This window comes from Amphiprion ocellaris, chromosome 10, assembly GCF_022539595.1.
Source record: "Amphiprion ocellaris isolate individual 3 ecotype Okinawa chromosome 10, ASM2253959v1, whole genome shotgun sequence".
Taxonomy (NCBI): domain Eukaryota; kingdom Metazoa; phylum Chordata; class Actinopteri; family Pomacentridae; genus Amphiprion; species Amphiprion ocellaris.
The window spans coordinates 27,725,868-27,748,038 of NC_072775.1; the positions used below are offsets into that span (position 1 = coordinate 27,725,868).

At 40.8% G+C, this 22,171-nt stretch overlaps 1 protein-coding gene across 2 annotated transcripts in view; it reads right to left on the minus strand.

The window, feature by feature from the left end:
- Nucleotides 1-11,045, minus strand: part of LOC111579138 (vang-like protein 2) — a 41,242-nt gene extending 30,197 nt beyond the window's left edge. The window contains exon 1 of one of the 2 annotated variants that reach the window (XM_023286286.3): nucleotides 10,908-11,045. The gene's annotated coding sequence lies outside the window, so the exon portion shown is untranslated. Of the gene's footprint in view, nucleotides 1-10,324; nucleotides 10,787-10,907 lie in introns of those variants that run through there. The other variant, XM_023286287.3, reaches the window with a different exon arrangement.
- Between the last annotated feature and the right edge of the window lie 11,126 nt (nucleotides 11,046-22,171).

The following is a 22,171-nucleotide window of genomic DNA, read 5'->3' on the forward strand; positions in this document are numbered from 1 at the left end:
AGCAGATATAATTAGTGAGACTCAGTCGGGCTTTATTAAAGGAAGAGTCATTCATAATAATATTAGGCTTGTTATGGATATATTAGATTATAGCGATTTAATTGATGACAATGCTTATATACTCTTCCTTGATTTTTATAAGGCCTTTGATTCTGTTGAACATGAATTTATTTTAGAAACACTTCACAATTTTGGATTTGGAAAAAATTTTAAAAATATTATTCGTATGCTTTCTTCAGATATAAATAGTTGTGTGATAATGGGTCATCATGGGACTTGTAAAAGATTCAATATCGAAAGAGGTATAAGACCAGGATGTGGGAGCTCTCCTTTGTTGTTCATAATGGTTGCAGAAATTCTGTCTATCTTAATTAAGAATAGTGTGATTGAAGGACTGAATATATTAGGCAAAGAAATAATAATAAGTCAGCTGGCTGCCGATACAACCCTGTTTCTTAAAAATGACTCAAATCCCAGTAGCTTTGCAGGTTATCAATATTTTCTCAAAAGCTTCTGGTCTTCAGTTGAATTTGAATAAATGTGAGCTATTAGCATTGAAAGACCAACCTCAACAATCATTATATAACATCAAGGTTAAAAAAGAAGTTAAATACTTAGGTATTATAGTGACCAAAGACAAAATAATTTCTGAAAAATCAAACATCAAAGACAATATGGATAATTGCAAATTATTTTTGAACAGATGGCTGCAAAGAGATTTGTCAATTTTTGGCAGAATATTATTAACAAAAATGGACAGCCTATCAAGATTAATATATCCAGCCTATTCTCTTCCAATTTCGCAACGTTTAATCAAGACTATTAATTCACTAAACTTTAACTTCATTTGGAGAAACAAATACCATTATATAGCAAAACAGGACTTAATCAGATCTTATGAGGATGGAGGTGCAAATGCAATTGATTTTGATTTCATGAATGGAATGTTAAAAATTAAATGGTTAAAATACTGTCTCCAAAACTCACAATCCTTATGATATTACATACCCAACCAAATTTTTACAAAAGTAGGTGGATTTGACTTCCTCTTAAGATGTGATTTTGACCTTAAAAAACTTCCTCTAAAACTTTCAGACTTTTATCAACAAGCTCTTCTGTATTGGAAACTTCTGTTCAAACATAACTTTACACCACACAATACCCCAGTCTGGAATAACCGATACATATTGGTAAATAGAAAATCGCTGTTTATTGAAGAATGGTATTCAAGAGGTGTATGGGCAATTAGCCATTTTCTAGACAATGAAGGTAATATTTTAAATCATACTGATTTCTGTAACAGGTTTAACATTCAATGTACTCAGAAAAGGTTCAAACAAATTGTGAAAGCGCTCCCTGTTTCTCTCCTAGCAATAATCAAACAGGACATAATTTATGCAAAGGTTACACCTTCATTAAGGCAACGTAAGATCAATGGTATTAATTTCCTAAACTTTAAATGTAACAACAAATTCATCAGGAGCTGTTTTCTAAATAGTTGCCTTAATAACTCCCTTAAAAGAGATTATATTTTTAGAAATTTTGAAATAGAAGAAACAAAAAACATTAGATATAAATACTTAACTTCCCCAATCCTGCCAAAAACAAAAGAACTCCAATTCAAAATTATTCATAACATTTATCCAACAAAGGAATTTTTAAAACAAAGATTTAAAATGGATGTAGGCAATTGCAGTTTTTGTGAGAATGAGTGTGAAGACTTGGATCATCTATTCTTCTTATGTGAAACAGTACAAAGATTTTGGCTTGACTTTCAAGAGTGGGTTAATTCTAAAGGATTACAATTAGCAAATTTGACAGTCACAAACATTAAATATGGAATCTTTGATAATAATCATATTAACTTTGGCTTAAATAACCTTATTTTGATTGGCAAACAATATATACACAAATGTCGCTTTTTTAAGACAAAACCCAATATTTCCCACTGGAAAAATGATCTGAAACTTTGGCCAAAATCTTTACATTTGATTAACACAAAACATGCTTCCAAATTAGCTTCCTTTATTGACAATATGTTTGTATAATAGCCCATTTTCATTTTGATTAAGATTTTATTTAAAGCACAAGCCCTCTGTTCTATATTATTATTTTCTTTTGCTTTTGTTTTCTTGAATGTAAAAGACTGTTTTTTGTACCTATTTTGTTTGTATTTGGCCTGAATAAAAAAAAAAAAAAAAAACAGCGGCTTGGCCGCAAATTTTCCCTTTTATTTCAAAAAACACGTCAGCGAAAAGTATTTCTGAAAGCATTTGAGGCGAGAAACAATCTGTTCAGCAGCTGAATCTGTCATCGTTTTAGGTCACCGACGCCTAGTTTAGAAGTTTGAGGACAGTTTAACGATGTGTGGAATCTCTGCACACCACATCTAATTTGCATAAAATAGAAGTCAGCGTACTTTATGCAAATGAGCTGCAGCCCTCTCCAGGTAAACACACCGGATCGCAGCGGGAAACGCACCGCAACCGGAACAGCACGCCACATGCAGCATTTCCAGCTGCGGTCCGGTGTGTTTACCTGGAGAGGGCTGCAGCTTATTTGCATAAAGTAGACTGGACTCCAGCATGCGGAGATTAAGTAGGGGGTAAAAAAAAAATAAAAAATCGGATAAATTGTGAATCGGGATTTTTTGTGAAAAAATCTGAGATTTTTTTTTAGGCCATATCGCCCAGCCCTACCTCAGATGAATGGTAACAGGGTTAACATAAAACTAATACTCTGGGGACCATAATCAATACCAAATTTAAACGTATTTTGAACAAAACATGGTGAGATACAGTGTCTTACTCTCATAAAAAGCAGGATTTCTTTAGTAACAACTCTCAAAAACTAATGAAAACAGATTAACGTTGGATGAACTGCTCTTGGTTTCTGAAATTTATCAATGGAGCTTAGAAAAGCTGAGATGTAACACAAATTCCCTGAATCAAAGACAGACGAGTCAACAGACCAGCAGATCTCACCATCTGCAAACAGAACAACTTCTGGAATGAAAATAAACTTGTCTTTGCTGCTCATTTGTCTTCTTAATCCTACCTTGTTTACTTCTGATTCAATTAGAGATTCATACACATCCCAGAATTACTTTCAATCTCGCCACATGGACTTCTTCGCCTCAAGATTAGTCACATACTCATACAGTATAGGCACTGACACTACCCAAAGAAACCAAGAAATGATAAAAACAACATTCCTTAGAGACAGAAAAGCCCTACATAATGAGGAGAAAAGAGATTGTGGCACTGAAGGACAGCGAACTGACCCCAAAACTGGGCAATATGAGCAACATTTGAAAATCCACCTCTGGTTGTTGATTAACCCCCTAAAAACTAATTTCTGTGCATCAAAATTACATACTCAAAAGCACAAAATTCTGCTCAAACACTGTAGAACTACAATTATAAGTTGTGATATTGGAGTAATTTAGCCAAACGTGTTTGAATCAGAAACCTTTTAGGAAGAAGAATGACACAAAAGGCTCCACCCTGCAACAAGACTGGCTCTTTAAGATTTGTGATGTATGAAATCCTGGACTTGAATCTGTATTTTTGAGACGGTCGTCACCACTCTGCAGTTTCTGGGTGAAAATGCTCAGCTGTGGCGTTGACCAGCATTAAAGTAGTAAAAATCTGATTCCTTGTAACCACACTAATGCAAATTAATGTACTGTGGATGTGATTTTTTTTTTTTAAATAGAATATTTAAGATCTGATGCTATGAAAGACACGGAGAGTTGTGATATATTGAGACAGCCAGTGTCACGATAATATATGGAGAGACGGTGAAGGATTAAACTGAACCCAGCTCTACATAATTTACACAAAAACTAGAATGTTACAGCTCACTTTTGAAGCTGCTGTGGATGGACAAATAAGCTTTGGTTGAACTTTGGTTTATTCTCGTCTTCTGAAGGCTAAACTTAAGTGATGTTCATTCCAAATGACTGACATTATCTTTAACATTAGAGTTTAATAATGTCTGCAATTTGACAGATTTCTTTGTCCAAACCTGTAGCTTAAACTTCAAGTATCAAGTAACTGGATGGTTGCTCCTCCCTGACCGGTACTTTGAAATAAGCCTGTTAGTGAGAATAAGACAGAACACTTGATCTAAAGGTGTGGTCCAGCAGTGACACAGATAAGGTTTCCTATTCATCCCAGCGTCCTACTTCATGGACTCAACCAAGACTCTTCTCTTCGAGCTTAATGTAAAAACACATAATTAGAGTATTAAGTTCATCTGAACACAATAAAGTGTCCTCTGTAAAAACATAACTCTTCGATGGTGGCGGTTTTTGATCAACTTCCTCATCACAATGGTTAATTTCTTTTCATCCTTGTCTTCTATTGTTCCTGGGGAGCCATTGTTACCAACACAGAGGTGTCATTACTCAGGTCTTTTTTTCCCCACACGGAACTCTTTCATTTAATTGATTTCTAAACACACTAAACTGATCTTCATCCAGGTTTAGATTGAATTCAGCAGTGGCTCAGTCCAGTATTCTGTGTGGTCTAACAGTTCTAATGTTGGGCTTCAGGTCTACTGATGCTACTTTTGGATGGTTTTATGTCTTAGTCCAAAGGGAGTGCAAAGTCATTTAACATGTATCATCAATTGAGAGCAAAGATAGTCGTTTCCTCTATGAGGAAGCAAACCTTTCCACATGGGACCACATTTCTGACTGAACTCAACTCATCAACTTACACTATTTATCAATGTAACTTTTACATTTTTACCCCACTGCTTTGTTCTCTGTAAATGATGGTCGGTGACACAGTAATTATGTCATTTCAGTCACTAAAGCAGCATGGTTTGATGGATTGTAATCATGGTCTGTCGGTGAGGCTGAATGATACAAAAAAATAATCACATGGATCATTCCATCTCAAATAATTGCATTTTTTTTAGGAAAATTTCTGTTCGATCGTCTCTAATTTGCCTGAATTTTTATCATAAAATATGAATATTTAGAAAGATTTTAGCCTGATACAGGAGGTCCTTGGTTTACAGCGTCCTCAACCTACCGCGTTTCGTTGTTACGTCGGAACTGGTTACGTGGAACTACTGGCAAGCGGAGTGGACGAATACGTCATCACGCAACGTTATAAGATAACTTTCTTTACATTTGCCAGTTGTACGTCACCTGGGATTGTGCTACATTCGGTAACTTTTTTCCCTTCATTATGGCTCCCAAGTGCAAGTCAGACTCTTCTGATGATAGTTGTACAGTACAAATGTGTAAACTGATTGATATTATGATGCACGTAACAGCTTTGTTTACATTTTTGCCGGTATTTTCCTACAGAGTTGTGTTTCAGTGTGACCTAATGACTGTTTTTGTTATTGCAGTTGTACAAATCTGTAAACTGATCGATATCGTGATGCACGTAATGGCTTTGTTTACATTTTCGACGGAGTTCCGACTTACAGCAAAAATCGACCTACATCACACCGTAGGAACGGAACTCTGACACAAGTCGAGGACCCCCTGTATATCAAATACTTTCTAAGATATTTTATAAAACTGCCCACTGACCTACATAACGAAGTATTTCATATTATAAAGTATTTTATACATTTAGTTTTGTATTATTGTGACATGCAGCTTCTTATGTTTCACAAAATATATCTAAATGACCTCTGCATTATCAATGTTTTTATTAAAATAAGCTCAAAAATGTGATTTTTAATGACGACTTTACTTTTTTTTCCATATTTCAAATCACCCATAATCAGAACATTTTCTATCTACTCATCCAAGATTGCAGATTCTGAATCAGTGATTAGAAATAACAGTAAAAATGTAAGCTTTTTAGATCCTGAGATATTGTTGTTCAAACAGCCTCAAATTTGTGAAAAAAAATGTGTTGAAAGCGGGTCAACAGGCAATTTTTAAAAACATTTTATCTCGGAAAGTATATGAAATATCAAGGTAAAATTTCACAGATACTATTTTAAATATCCATAGTATATGATAAACAAGTTTCAAGTCAATCAGAGATGATTGAGCAGAAGGCCCCTGACGATTTGAGATGGAATAACCCAATTATTTTGAAAAGATATTGTGAGAAGAGCTACAATTTTGGTAGGAATTTGTCAGGTTCATTTGTATTATATATCATATTGTAGAGTCTTAACCATAATATTTGATTTATTCAGGCAAATTAGTAATTTATTTAAAAGTTTATGGTCGTAGCCACAATATTTCAATCACTCAGTAAACTTGGACAATAAATCATTATGTAGGGCTTTAACCGTAATTTAACTGGAATGCCAATCCTTTTCCTCTGCTGGAAACACTTGGCTCAATCTTACTTTTTTTAGATGTGCTGTATAAATTACACTGACTCGACTTGACGTGACTTGATTAAAAGCAATCTAAAAATGATGGTGGGATTTTTTTTTTACCACGGTCTTTAACAAACTAGCATGTTCCCTCATGTCTGAAGAATATGTTTTATGGACTCAAGCATCTCTGCAGCACCACCAATGTTTGATTTAAAATGGAGTGTGGTGACATACTTTACCTCAAGTTCTTGCAGTTTAGAGCGTAACTGTTCAGCCCTATTTGTAAGTTTAAACTCTCTATACTATGCTGGTCCAAACTAAACCGATACCACTGCATGGATTAACTTGAAATTTAGTACAAAACGCTAAACTGATGACACCTGCAATAACTGTGGTGACTGCGAGTCTCAATTTTCCACCAAGAAGAACTCAGTCAGTACCTAGTTTTGAGACAAAAACACTGCAAATTCAACGCAACTCCCATCGGCACTAGCCGTAACTGTCAGCATTTAGCTTAAAGAAACAATGCCCAAGTACAGGCCCACACAGTCACTAAACATATTTGCAGAAACAGTCAAATTTAGCCTAAAATACACCAGAATCAACATTTTAAAAAATTGTGTGTATTAATTGAATGTAAACTTAGCATATATAGCATGTAAAACAACAGTTTGACCTAAAATAATTCCCATTTCAGACAAAGGGTGAACAATACAAATTTACATGACTAAAGGAAGTAAAAAGAATGAACAGCCATTGGTGGCGGTCAAGACCTTAAAATATCAAACCGAAGAATTTCCTTTGAGCAAACACTCAAGGAACGTGGAGAGGAAAAACTCCCCTTTAAAACAGTAAAAAAAAACACCAGCAGAACCAGGCTCAGGGAAGGCAGACGTCTGCCTCGACTGGTTTGGGTGAGGTGAGAGGAAAACTAAGCAGTGAGGAGCACCACATTATTAGAAAAAGATTAAATCAGACACTAGGCTTGTAATTGTGCAAGCAAACCTAAACTATCAGAAATATTACAGAATGGATGATTTTGGAGGAGTCAATAACAGCTGCAGCCCTGCTAAAAAAAAAACCTTGACATCAATGTGTTTTGAATGGAAAACTGGGTTGACCTTAGACTTAATCTTGTTTAGTGATGCTATGATCAGATATTTCCTGGTTTAGATCAGTGGTTCTGTGTCTAAAAAATGGACGCAATTTACACTAACCAATATCTACCAAGCACATCTGAGAATTCATTCATGTGTCCATTTTCCCCGTTAAAAATGCTGTTTCTCATCTACTTTTATGCATTTTGTACTTGCACCACATACACTACCGCTCAAACGTTTGTTGTCACTTAGAAATGTCCTTATTTTTGAAAAAAAAGCAGTTTTTTCAAGATAGCATTAAATTAATCACAAATACAGTCTAGACATTGTTAATGTGGTAAGTGACTATTGTAGCTGGAAACAGCTGATTTTTAATGGAATATCTCCATAGGGGTACAGAGGAACATTTCTAGCAACCATCACTCCTGTGTTCTAATGCTACATTGTGGTAGCTAATGGTGTTGAAAGGCTAACTTTTGAACGGTAGTGTAGCTTTTCCTTGCAAACATTCTAAATGTCATTATTAAGGCCTATTTTTTCCTGCTCCTGATAATAAAATCATTAAAAACACTCAAAAAGCAAAACCCTCAACCAGTTATTTAGCTCTAAGCATGCAGTACGAGTCGCTGAGTGTTCAAAACAAGCACATGTAAGATTTTACAGCCCCTATCTTCCCACAGGCGAAAAGAAATGAAGCTGTCATTAAACATTTCCAAGCTGCTGGCTCTGGGACAGCAGCTGTCAGGGTGGGAAAAGCGAGCCGGGACATCTCTGAAATGACCAGCTCTGCTTCAACGACCATCTGAGGCCTGATGTGCCAACTGTGAAAATAAGAGTCTGAACACACAGAATCCAACAGAGGAGGAAGCTCATCGGTGTGACGAAGCCACACACACGCTCCTAACACCCCAACAACCACCCACGGTTGCCTGCCCAACACCAGTAAAACCAGCGAGAAGCAGGACAACTGCTACTGTCAGCGCCGGTGCGCACATGGCCGGCGGACTGCAACAGGTGTGTGTTTGCAGATCTAACAGGGTGTGGTTCAGTCAACAGGCCTGGATTCAAACAGACCAATGCCACATGCATTAGTCTTCAAGTCCAAACAAAGTGTTGCAGAGAGAGGAAGTGGCTGAGATGAGATGGATGTGATTGGGTTTCAAAGCCACAGGTGGCAGCTAATGACATTACTGATTAATCTGATGATTATTATGCACTTTGTTGGGCCTACAAAATGTCAGAAGTTGCTTGTCTCAACTGTCCTGAGAGCCAAAAACTCAAAGATAATAAATCTAGTATCATAAATTACAGAGTACAACAGAAAAAAATCCAAATTTGTGGAACTGGAATCAGTAGGTTTTGCCCATTCTTGCCAAAGAAATACTGAAACATCTCAATCATTCTAAAAGATCAACAGATGTTTTCACTTGAAACTATGTTCTACCAAAAATACAAAAGTGTGAAAACTGTCCACCTAGGTACGATTGATCCCAAATGTCGTGTTCATATTTTAAGTTATCTTTAAAAGAGTAGATCAGTTGATGAGTTAAATGACAGAAGCCCAGCTGATTCATTGCTTAAGTATGTCATGCACTCAAAAAATTAGATTTTTTTTTTGTTAAATTTAGCATCCAAAATGTTATTATTAGTGTTTTATATTTAATATTTTTAAGTTGCCAAACTGAACAAGCCATCTGAAGCTGTCCTTGGTCTTCTAGAGCAGTTTTTGGTGTTTCACAAACTACAAGATTTACAAGAAATTTTTAAAAAATCCACTTATTCAGTTAAAAACAAAAGTAAAAACAAGACAGCAGATGTACTTCTAGATAAACAAGCATCATTAGAAACATTTTACCAAGTCTGCTTTTAGAAAATAAGGAGAAATGTTTGCTTATAACATTTGGCAGCTTTTAGTTTGTATATTAAGTCTGACTTTAAACAACTGTTTTCCTGTTATAATGTTGGTTTTACAGGGTTTAAATTTCTGTTATGTGTTAAAAAATAAAAACCACAAAGCTACCTTGGAAGAAAAAGAGGAGAAATTCTGTTTCTCTTTCTCTGATTATTGTGAACTGAATCATTAAGCATAAAGACATGTAGGAAGGGCTCAAATAACTGGTGATTTAGTCAATTTTCACAGCAACAGAACTTTAATTTGCAACAATTTTAAACATTAGTAAATAGTTTATCTTACTTATGAAGGAAAATGTGGACGTTTTCCAGATTTCAGCTTCTCAAATGTGAAGATTTGATGCTTTTATCAGTTTTATGACATTGAAAACTGAATACATTTGAGGTCAAGACTACAACTTGGACCAAAAAAAAGAATTTTTAGACATTATTAATGGATTCTGGTTGGAAATTCTTGACATTTTATACACTTAATTTCAAAAATTGAGGCCCTACCAGACAGTATTAATCATTAATTAACTCAATCACAACAATTCTGTTAATAAATCATGTTCATTGCAATTTGTATTAGTCTTACTGATCATTTTCTTGATCTTCTATAGTGTCACTATGATTATTCCTGTAAAATCTCTGCTTCTGTCCATTCACACTGACCCTCTGCTATGTTTATGTCCAGTTTTATCACTCAAACATCCCACTGGAGCCAGTTTACAGTCATTCTGAGCCACTTTTTTTTTATCCCTCACAAAGCACACTGAGGGTATAAAACAGGTTTTCTAGCCCTGGTCTCTTTCTTTCCACTGTGTAGTGGAGTTTATAAACCCAGCAGGTATTTGAAACCCTCGCTGGGGAAATCAGGGCCTGTTTTGTGCTGCAGCAACATTCTCCTGCTGCACTTTGAATTTCTGGCTGTTTGGACACATTTGCTCGCCGCCGATATGGATCAGGAGTCGACCTGCATCAATAATTCACCAATATTCCACATGCACAATGGGCCAACTTACTGTGAGGAGTCGCAGTATTTAGGGCGAATCTACAGAGTTGTGCGACCTACAAAAAATGAGACAGGAGGCTTGTTGTAGACAGGCAGGACAATGGGAGACTCCCAGGCCTCACCGGCCGCGTCCTGATGCCAAACGATCCCACTGTACGTTTCCTTTCTTCCCTCCTTTTCTCCTCCTCTCACTGTAAATGAATGGACGAACTGAAATTCCCAGCAGTCTTCCACGGCGGACAGAATTCAAACCAGCGGCCTACAATCAAACGGACTGATTCGCTCTGGGCGCATCAGTCCGTTTTTACCTCCGAGTTATATTCACTCACTGCGCCTCTCTTCGTCTAGAACCGGAGCTACGTGGCCTCGGTGTGGACAACAATAGGGCCGATGAGGGTCCTAAACTTCCCTGTGGCTTGAAAAAAAAAGAAAAGGACCATCGCGTCCTCTCGACTATTGTTTGGGGAAACCGGAGATCTCCGGCGACCCAAATCCTCCCCGTTCCGCTCCGTCCGCCTTTTACGCAGCGCACATGCACCCACAGCACCACTGGACACATTTCTACACATTTTCCAGTGAAAAGTACTACTTACTTATTCCAGATTGTCCATTCAGGTATTTTCTCACGTTCCACTTTCTTTCCACTCAGCCGTAGCACTGTGCGCCCCGCCTCCGCTCCAGTTTGGCCCCTCCTCTGGTTCCCCTGGGGGCCAAAGGCCTGCGAAGCACTGGAGAAGGGTATGTCTGCACAGCCGGAGGCTGCACGGAGAGGGCTGCCCCGAGAGCCCTCTCCGTGCAGCCCTCTCCGTGCAGCCTCCGGCACTGCAGATGCATACTATTGGCTTCATCAACCACGCGGTTATTACTACACTGTGATATTTGTGATATTTGTGTGTGTGTGTGTGTGTGTGTGTGTGTGTGTGTGTGTGTGTGTGTGTGTGTGTGTGTGTGTGTGTGTGTGTGTGTGTGTGTGTGTGTGTGTGTGTGTGTGTGTGTGAGTGTGAGAGACAGAAAAACGTCACAAAACAAGCTGGTTCTTACAGCAGAAGAGCAGATTATGGAGCTACTACTTGGAAAAATACCCCACAAAACATCATCACAGAGCTTTGAAAGCACATTTTAATATAGAATATAATATTATTTAGACAAAATAATAATTTTATTAACTAAAGAAATACTGATTAAGACTTCTCATATGCAACAATGGTTAAAAATGAAGGCTTTCTAATAAAAACATCTATTTGACATATTAAAAACATACTTTAAATAAGTATATTTTAACTAAATTCAAAGTTTTACCATATTTATATCAAATTATTAAAAATGCTTTCAAGATTTAAATCTATACTAGATTACACTATACTGGATTGACTCTCTACTACATCTCCAGCTATATATAAAATCCAAAATAAATGCAGAATTTATACATTTAGCCCCAAATACATTATTTGTAGATTTGTAACAGCTGCTTAAATCTTACTGGATTTACTTATATAATGTCAGCCAGAGTCTATGAGCTTTATAGAGCTTAACTTGAAGACTTTTAACATAATTTTACACCATAATCCTGTTTTTAACAAGCTATAAAACCACATAAATCTTCAAAACAAAATGGGATTTTCCATTACACTGTATAATGGATGGTGATACTTTGATTTACTTAATGTTGTCTTATATCCTCCTAGAATGAGGAGAACCTCTAAGGAACTTTGGGCATATTAAAGAAACCCTGCTTGCTTGACAGTTCCCGGAGGAACTTTTAACAGCTCAGTTCAGGGAAGAGTTTACTGGAGGAACTGGAGGTTCCTGTAGAATTAGCTGTAGGTCTACCTCTTTACACCTGCATTTGCTCCATTTGTTATATTTTTTAAAATGTAGTTTCATTGTAATTGCATGCACTGCAATATAATCAGCAAAGAAAAATGAGGCTAACAGCATTATAGTGCTTTATTTTAGATTTTAGTCCAACATATGTAAATATATAGGAGTCATTTTATTTAACACAACAAAAGAAACATAAAAAAAATAACTTTAAGTTGTAGTTTTTTGGCAACAGTGTTGGAGAAATTACCAAATGCAAGTTTTACACACTAGTTTTGTATATTTTAACAAATTAGGATCTAGTTTGACTTTGTGCCAACAGATTTGGATTCAAATGACACTAATATCAAGGTTCCCATTTTTCTAAATTTTAAAAAACACATTTTTGATGATGTTGGGTTCATAAAATCCACTAGGACAACAAAAATAATAACAATTAAAGCTGCAAGCAGTGTTGGATGGGTCCTCACATCCTTGATGGTCGGCAAATCCAAGCATGTCTTCCAGGTGGTGCTGCAACCGAGAATGTATGTCGTCCTATGGATGTGATGAGGGCCGGACTCTGATCACACGTAAAGTTTCAGGCAAAGTGGAGCAAGTGCAGGGTAGTTATACATCATTTCCTGTCCATCCACCAGGTGGCGCTATCACTCTGACTGTATATCGGTCTACGGATGTCTTCAAATCTGGACTCTAATCTCACATGTAAAGTTTGAGGTATATTGAAACATGCAGAGGATAGTTACACAGTAGTTGATGTTTCATGGTGAAGCATCAAAATTCTGGACACTGCCATGGCCACGCCCTCAGACTTATAATGAAAATTTTGATAACTTTTCATCACAAGTACCTGTAGTACATACTGGTAAAATTTGAGATCTCTTGGAGTTACCCCCTAAGAGGAGTTCGTTCTCGAAAATGAAAAAAATCATCAAAATTCTGACAATTAATCCAAGATGGCGGACTTCCTGTTGGGTTTAGGGTATGACTGCAGGAGGATTTTTTGTGCACCCCGATGTCCTCTATGTGCCTCCCAAATTTCGTGGATGTAGGTTAAACACAGTTCAGGGGCTGTTTGTTAAAAATGTTGTAGGGGGCACTATAGCACATGCAGCGCTAAGATGCATACAGTGTCCTTCCATTCACTGATGGTGATGTGTGTGGTAATTTTGGTGAGCGTTGGAGTATTCCTAACCTGTCAAAAAATACTTTGTCTGTCACAAAAATATTTGGTTGCCACGGCAACAGCTTGCCATTAAATGTCAAAGCCTTCACAGTGTGGGATTGTCAAGAGGTGAACACTTGGCTGACCAATTTCAAGCATTGTATCACAAATCTTGGGGCCATAGTACCTGAAAATATAATGTCTTAAACTTACTATTACCAACAGGTGGCGCTATGACTTTTTCAGAATTTATGAGTGTGGATGTCTTCAGACTGGACCTGTTGTCCATCATGTGAAGTTTGGGCCAGATTGGACTATGTGCAGCTGAGATATAAATAATTTAATTTTCATGGCAAAACATCAAACTGTTTGATAACTTTCATCAGGAAGGACTGTTGCATATATTCGCCAAATTTGAGGTCTCTCAGACTTACCCCCTAGGAGGAGTTCATCTCAACAAATTTCACAGCTAATTCAAAATGGCCGACTTCCTGTTGGGTTTACAATATGGCCGTAATGTACTTTTTTTGAGTCCTGATGTGCTACATATGCCTATAAAACAGGGGTGTCAAACTCAGTTGCACCGGGGGCCAAAACTCAAAGCACACTTTAGGTCGTGGGCTGAACAGGATAAACATTTATTGAACACACTAAAAGTAAATGTTTTCTGAACATGAATAAGAATTAAAAACAGACAGCAATATCATTCAACAATAAATAAACTTAAACTTTATATAACTTAAAATGCTTTGCTCTCTATAAAAATATTGCTTGTCAAAATTATAAAAGTTACAACTATGAACATGCTGCAAAAAACATGAAAAAATGAAATAAAAATTATGCTTTTCCACAAAAGTAAAAATAACAAATCAAAACATTCAGTTTTCTTTGCTCTTGGGCCATTTTAGAAAAATAAACTTAAACTTTAAATATCTAAATATTTCTGCTCTCCACAAAAATGTTCTTGTCAAAATCATACAAATTCAAAATATGAGCATGGTCCAAAAAACCCTGGAAATATAAATAAAATTTGTGCTTTCCAGCAAAAAAAATAAAAATAATAAATCAAAACATTCAGTTTTCTTTGCTCTTATGCTTTGCTCTTCTTTGCTGGATGCTTGGCATCTCTTCTTGGCAACAAGTTCGTTTACGTTTGGTGCAAGGTTCTGTGTTGTGGAGATTCTCAGGATGGAGTGCAGGTGTTCATCAGTGAGACGACTCCTGTGTGCTGTTTTGTTAATCTTCATCACTGACAACAGCTTCTCACACAGGTATGTGCTGCCAAACATGCACAAGGTTCGAGCTGCATGTAGACGGAGCTGAGGCATTGCTTCATGAATGGAGCGAATAAACTATGCGGGCCCTGCAGTGTCGTACTTTGCCTTTAGTGTCCCATTACACTGCAGCTCTATCAGCTCCATCTGAATCTGTACAGGTGCAGCTTCCACGTCGACAGCAAATGGGTTGCGAAGCAGCTCGAAATTCCTTTTTTGTGCTTCAAAGTCTCGAAAGCGCCGTGAGAACTCAGTGCGCAGTGCACTCAGTTTATCAGCAAAGTGCGCATTAGGAAACATCATTGCACCAACTTGGTTCAACATTACTTAGCAACAGGGAAAATGAGGCAAGTTGCACTGATGCATCTGTGTCTCCCAGAAGAGCAGCTTCACTTGAAATGCCTTCACTGCATCTTACATGTCAGTGATCATGCGGTCACGTCCCTGGAGCTGAAGGTTCAAGGCGCTGAGATGAGCTGTTATGTCAGCCAGAAACACCAACTCACATTTCCACTTCTTGTCCCGCAAAACTGTGGAGTCTTTTCCTTTACTGTCCATGAACTGACAAATTTCCTTGTGTAGCTCATAAACTCTGTTGAGAATCTTTCCTCGACTCAGCCAACGCACCTCTGTATGATAAGGAATGTCGGCAAACTCTGAATATATTTCTCACATAAAAGACTGAAATTTCCGGTGGTTCAAAGCTTTAGCTCGGATAAAGTTTACAGTTTGCGTTACAGTGCTCATTCAATGTTCCATTTTTAACACTTTACCACACAGCGTTTCCTGATGTATGATGCAGTGATATGCTGTCAACTCACCAGTACAGTTCTCCTCCTGCATCTTTACTTGCATCCTCCCCACAAGCCCACTTTTTTCACCGCATATCGCCGGTGCTCCATCTGTTGTAAGTCCAACAAGTTTGTCCCAGGGCAGTTTCATGCCGGTTACACTTTGACATACGTTTTCAAAAATGTCTTTTCCTGTCATTGTCCCGTGCATCGATTTAATGTCCAATATTTCCTCTGTCCACTCCACGGATGAAGATGGCTGGCTGTGCAGTGTCTGTCATGTCAATACTTTCATCCACAGCAAGACAGTATGCAATAAAGTCTTTGCTTCTTTCAGTCAACTGTGTTCTTAAATCAGTGGCCATCTCACAAACCCGATCAGCAACTGTATTTCTACTCAGGCTTACATTTGCCAACATCTGCTTTTTGTCTGGACACAAGATGTCGCACACCTTCAGCATACAGTTCTTCAGAAACTCTCCCTCGGTAAATGGCCGGCCGGATTTGGCCATCTCTTCTGCCACAATAAAGCTTGCTTTGACAGCAGCTTCACTTTGTGTTTTTGCTCTGGTGAAAAACGTCTGCTGAGATGTCAGATTCTTCTTTAACTCTTCTACTTTCTGTAGCTTCTGGTCTGCATTCAGGTTTTTCAGCTTGCCTTGATGTTTTGTCTCGAAGTGCCGTCTCAGTTTAAATTCCTTAATTACAGCCACATTATCTCCACAAATAAGACACACAGGTTCACCGGCAATGTCAATAAACATATACTCAACCTCCCATCGGTTTTGAAAGGCTCCGTTTTCAGAATCAACTTTTCTTTTCGCCATTGTTAAGGGCTAGCTTTGACGTTACAATAGTGTTGCAGACAGTAACAGACGCTTGACTTGAATGACGCGGGAATGTTCCCAGGTAACCTATCATTCGGCAAGGTGGCCATTAATAACAATAATAATAGATCAATGTAAAATGATCTCGCGGGCCGGATATAATTGTATTACGGGCCAGATATGGCCCGTGGGCCTTGAGTTTGACACATATGCTATAAAATTTTGTAGCTGTAGATGAAACCCCTTGCGAGTTGGGTTAGTAGCCACAGTTTGCAATTTTGTAGGGGGCGCTATGGAACCATTTTGGCACACACATGTGCAAGTTCCATAAAATATCAAATTTTTCGCCAATTGTGATGTGTGTGCAAAATTGCACGCATTTTCAAGTACGTTAACACCACCAAAAGTGTGTTTCTCCCATCCTAAAAAGAAAGTAATATAAAAAAATAAAAATTAAAGCTGGAAGCAGCGTTGAATGGGTCCTCACATCCTTGCTGGTCGGCGAATCCAAGCATGTCCAACAGGTGGTGCTGCGACAGAGAGTGTATGCTATGAATGTGATGAGGGCCGGACTCTGATCACATTTGTAAAGTTTCAGGCAGATTGGTGCATGTACGGGCTCGAAATGAAGCATTTCCTGTCCATCCACCAGGTGGTGCTGCAACTGAAAGTGTATATTGGCCTATTGACGTGATCAGGATTGGACTCTGATCCATCCATCCATCCATCCATCCATCTTCTACCGCTGGTCCGGGTCGGGTCGCGGGGGCAGCAGCTTTAGGAGGGAAGCCCAGACCTCCCTCTCCCCGGCCACATCATCTAGCTCCTCCCGGGGGACCCCAAGGCGTTCCCAGGCCAGCTGGGAGACATAGTCTCTCCAGCGTGTCCTGGGTCTTCCCCGGGGCCTCCTCCCGGTGGGACGTGCCCTCACCGGGGAGGCGTCCGGGGGGCATCCTAATTAGATGCCCGAGCCACCTCATCTGGCTCCTCTCTACGCGGAGGAGCAGTGGCTCTACTCTGAGATCCTCCCGGATGGCCGAGCTTCTCACCCTATCTCTAAGGGAGAGCCCAGCCACCCTGCGGAGGAAACTCATTTCAGCCGCTTGTACCCGCGATCTTGTTCTTTCGGTCACTACCCAAAGCTCGTGACCATAGGTGAGGGTAGGAACGTAGATCGACCGGTAAATTGAGAGCTTCGCCTTTCGGCTCAGCTCCCTCTTTACCATGACGGACCTGTACAGCGCCCACATTACTGCGGAGGCCGCAGCAATCCGCCGGTCGATCTCTCGCTCCATCCTTCCCTCACTCGTGAACAAGACCCCGAGGTACTTAAACTCCTCCACTTGGGGCACGACCTCATCCCTGACCCGGAGAGTGCACTCCACCCTTTTCCGGCTGAGGACCATGGACTCGGATTTGGAGGTGCTGATCCTCATCCCAACCGCTTCACACTCGGTTGCGAACCGATCCAGTGAGAGTCGGAGGTCCTGGCATGATGAAGCCAACAGGACCACATCATCCGCGAAAAGCAGTGACGGAATCCTGAGGTCACCAAACCGGACCCCCTCAACACCCTGGCTGCACCTAGATATTCTGTCCATAAAAATTATGAACAGAATCGGTGACAAAGGGCAGCCCTGGCGGAGTCCAACTCTCACTGGAAACGAGTTCGACTTATTGCCGGAGATGCGGACCAAGCTCTGGCACCAGTCATACAGGGAACGGACAGCCTGTATTAGGTGGTCCGTTACCCCGTACTCCCGGAGCACTCCCCAGAGGATTCCCCGAGGGACACGGTCGAAAGCCTTCTCCAGATCCACAAAACACATGTGGACTGGTTGGGCAAACTCCCATGCACCCTCAAGGACCCTGCTGAGGGTGTAGAGCTGGTCCACAGTTCCACGGCCGGGACGAAAACCGCATTGCTCCTCCTGAATCCGAGGTTCGACTATCCGGCGGACCCTCCTCTCCAGTACCCCTGAATAGACCTTCCCGGGGAGGCTGAGGAGTGTGATCCCCCTATAGTTGGAACACACCCTCCGGTCCCCCTTTTTGAAAAGAGGGACCACCACCCCAGTCTGCCAATTCAGAGGCACTGCCCCCGATGTCCACGCGATGTTGCAGAGACGTGTCAACCAGGACAGCCCCACAACATCCAGGGCCTTGAGGAACTCCGGGCGAATCTCATCCACCCCCGGGGCCTTGCCACCGAGGAGCTTTTTAACTACCTCAGCGACTTCGACCCCAGAGATGGGAGAATCTACGCCCGAGACCCCAGGCCCCGCTTCTGAATCAGAAGGCTTGTCGGTGGGATTGAGGAGGTCTTCGAAGTATTCCTTCCACCGATTCACAACGTCCCGAGTTGAGGTCAGCAGTGCACCATCCCCACTATAGACAGTGTTGACAGTGCACTGCTTTCCCCCCCTGAGACGCCGGATGGTGGACCAGAATCTCTTCGAAGCCGTCCGGAAGTCGTTTTCCATGGCCTCGCCAAACTCCTCCCATACCTGAGTTTTTGCCTCGGCGACAGCCGCAGCCGCAGCCCGCTTGGCCAGCCGATACCCGTCAGCTGCCTCCGGAGTCCCACAGGCCAAAAAGGCCCGGTAGGACTCCTTCTTCAGCTTGACGGCATCCCTTACCGCCGGTGTCCACCAACGGGTTCGGGGATTGCCGCCGGGACAGGCACCGACCACCTTACGGCCATAGCAACGATAGGCCGCCTCAGCAATGGAGGCACGGAACATGGTCCACTCGGACTCAATGTCCCCCACCTCCCTCAGGACATGGTTGAAGTTTGACCGGAGGTGGGAGTTGAAACTCCTTCTGACAGGGGACTCCACCAGACGTTCCCAGCACACCCTCACGATCCGTTTGGGTCTGCCAGGTCTGACTGGCATCCTCCCCCACCATCGGAGACAACTCACCACCATGGTGATCGGTTGACAGCTCCGCCCCTCTCTTCACCCGAGTGTCCAGGACATGCGGCCGCAAGTCTGACGATACGACAACAAAGTCGATCATTGAACTGTGGCCTAGGGTGTCCTGGTGCCAAGTGCACATATGGACACCCTTATGCCTGAACATGGTGTTCGTTATGGACAATCTGTGACGAGCACAGAAGTCCAATAACAGAACACCGCTCGGGTTCAGATCGGGGGGGGCCGTTCCTCCCAATCACGCCTCTCCAGGTCTCACTGTCATTGCCAACGTGAGCGTTGAAGTCCCCCAGCAGAACTATGGAATCCCCAGAAGGGGCGCTCTCCAGCAACCCCTCCAGGGATTCCAGAAAGGATACTCCAAACTGCTGTTCGGCCCGTAGGCGCAAACAACAGTAAGGAACCGTCCCCCCACCTGAAGGCGAAGGGAGGCCACCCTCTCATCCACCGGGGTAAACTTCAACACACAGTCACCGAGCCGAGGCGCAATGAGTATTGACACCCCTGCTCGGCGCCTCTCACCATTGGCAACTCCAGAGTGGAAGAGTGGACTCTGATCACACATGTAAAGTTTCAGGATGACTGGAGCATGTACAGGCTAGTTATACAGCATTTCCTGTCCATCCAACAGGTGGCGTGATCACTCTGACTGTATATTGGTCTATGGATGTCTTCAAAGCTGGACTCTGGTCACACATGTAAAATTTCATACAGATCGGAGCATGCAGAGGGTAGTTACACAGCAGTTGATGTTTCATGGCGAAGCATCAAAATTCTGGAGGCTGTGTGACGCCATGACTTTTTCAGAATTTATGAGTGTGGATGTCTTCAGACTGGACCTGTTGTCCAGCATGTGAAGTTTGGGCCAGACTGCATCATGTACAGCAGAGATATAAATAATTAAATTTTCATGGCGAAACATCAAAAGTCGCCGCACCGCCACAGACACGCCCTTTGACTTAAACTGAAAATTTTGATAATTTTTGATCATTAAGGCCTGCTGTATGTACTGGTCGAATTTGAGGTGAATTGGGAGTTACGTCCTAGGAGAAGTTCGCTCTAGAAAAAAATCAAAAATGGGCAAAATCTGACATTCAATGCAAAATAGTGCACCTTCTGTTGGGTTTAGGGTATGGGTCCTTGAGGCTTTTTTGTTTACCCTGACATGTTAAACATCCCTCCCAAATTTCATGCCTGTAGGCCACACATGGTTCAGGGGCTGAACTGCAGGTGGCACTATAGAGCCATTTTGCCACACACATGCGCAATTCCAATAAAATAAAAAAAATTTCACCACTTCTGATTTTTCTACAAATTTTCATTTTTTGAGCATGTTCAGGCCCTCAAAAATGCGATCATTTCGGCCAGAAAATAATAATAATAATAAACCTAAGGGTTTCAATAGGGGGGCTGCACAGTGGTGTCGTGGTTAGCACTTTCGCCTTGCAGCAAGAAGGTCCCTGGTTCGCGTCCCGGCTTTCCCGGGATCTTTCTGCATGGAGTTTGCATGTTCTCCCTGTGCATGCGTGGGTTTTCTCCGGGTACTCCGGCTTCCTCCCACAGTCCAAAAATATGCTGAGGTTAATTGATCATTCTAAATTGCCCGTAGGTGTGAATGTGTGAGTGCTTGTTTGTCTATATATGTAGCCCTGCGACAGACTGGCGATCTGTCTAGGGTGTCCCCTGCCTTCGCCCGAGTCAGCTGAGATAGGCTCCAGCCCCCCCCCCCCGCGACCCTAGTGAGGATTAAGCGGTGTATAGATAATGGATGGATGGGTTTCAATAGGGTCCTATGCACCTTGGTGCTCGGACCCTAATGAGCTCCAAATTTAACCCCAAACCCTACAAAATGGTTCCTTAATGAGCTTTCTGATGCGCCTCTACTTCTAAGAGTGTAGTTTCACATGTTCTTATTCTATTTCAGCTACTTCTGTGCCTGTTATTCCCTTCTTTCTTGGTTTAAGTGAGGTTTTTTGTGAGGTATCAGTAAAGTTTCTTTAATCTTCATTTAATAACCATACAGTAGTGTTTTTCTGCCTGTTGTCTTCACTTTATAGTGAAATATACATGCTTTAGAAGAGAAAAAAATTACATTTACAACCCACTGAACAAATATCCTCCCTTTAAAATAACATTAAACCTTTCTCCATACAGTTCAAGCATTTGCATGATTCTAGACGTTCTGTAGTAAGATTAAGGTGATTAAACTTTCAAGAACATGACTTGTACACAGAAGTAACACAAAGCATGAATTCTTCTCCATGTGATGATGGGTTGCAGGTTGACGGATTCCTTTTAAGGATTTTTTAAGATAAAAACTTTTAAGAGCCACTGATTTAGACTTCCCCGTGGTTTGCAAATGACCATTTATATATCCAAAGTAACGCTGGATGTTCGTCCTGTCAGTGATTTAGCTGCTTTGCTAAAAGTGGTAAATAATAAACAGATATTTAAACACTTCAAACACCATAAACATCTCTAAAACACGGTTACTCTTGTATTACTCATGTTTACAGTGAAGAAGCCTTCATCAGAGAGCCATCCAAGTTACACTTTTGGTTAAAAGTGTCTATAGTGTATGATTTTCCTTGCTGCAACATGTGGTTTTTATTATGAATTATAACTTGTTTTCCATAAAACTGAGGATGGTATCACTCCTGTGTTGTTCTGATGAAGCCTGCTTTAAGAAAATGTGTCAGAATAAGAAATGAAATAGTGCAGTGACAAAAAAAGTGTACCATTATGTTGAGTTTAAACCACCAGTCAGGTTGTCTAATGTAGTAAGTTGTACGTGCTCACCCTGTCACAGCTTGGTTCAAAGGCTGCAACAAAACAAGGAGACAATAACAGAGCGGTGACTAAAAATGGACTTATTGCAACGCAAATAACCAAACTGGTGCCATAAAGACAGCAAACAAAAACCCAAAACCATGCGGCTGGAGCTCCAGGAGGAAGCATCTCCTGTCAGAGGGGGCTGACTTGACTGGAGTGAGGGAGGTTTTAAGTAGTTGAGCCACTTGATCCCAGGTGTGACTCAATCAGC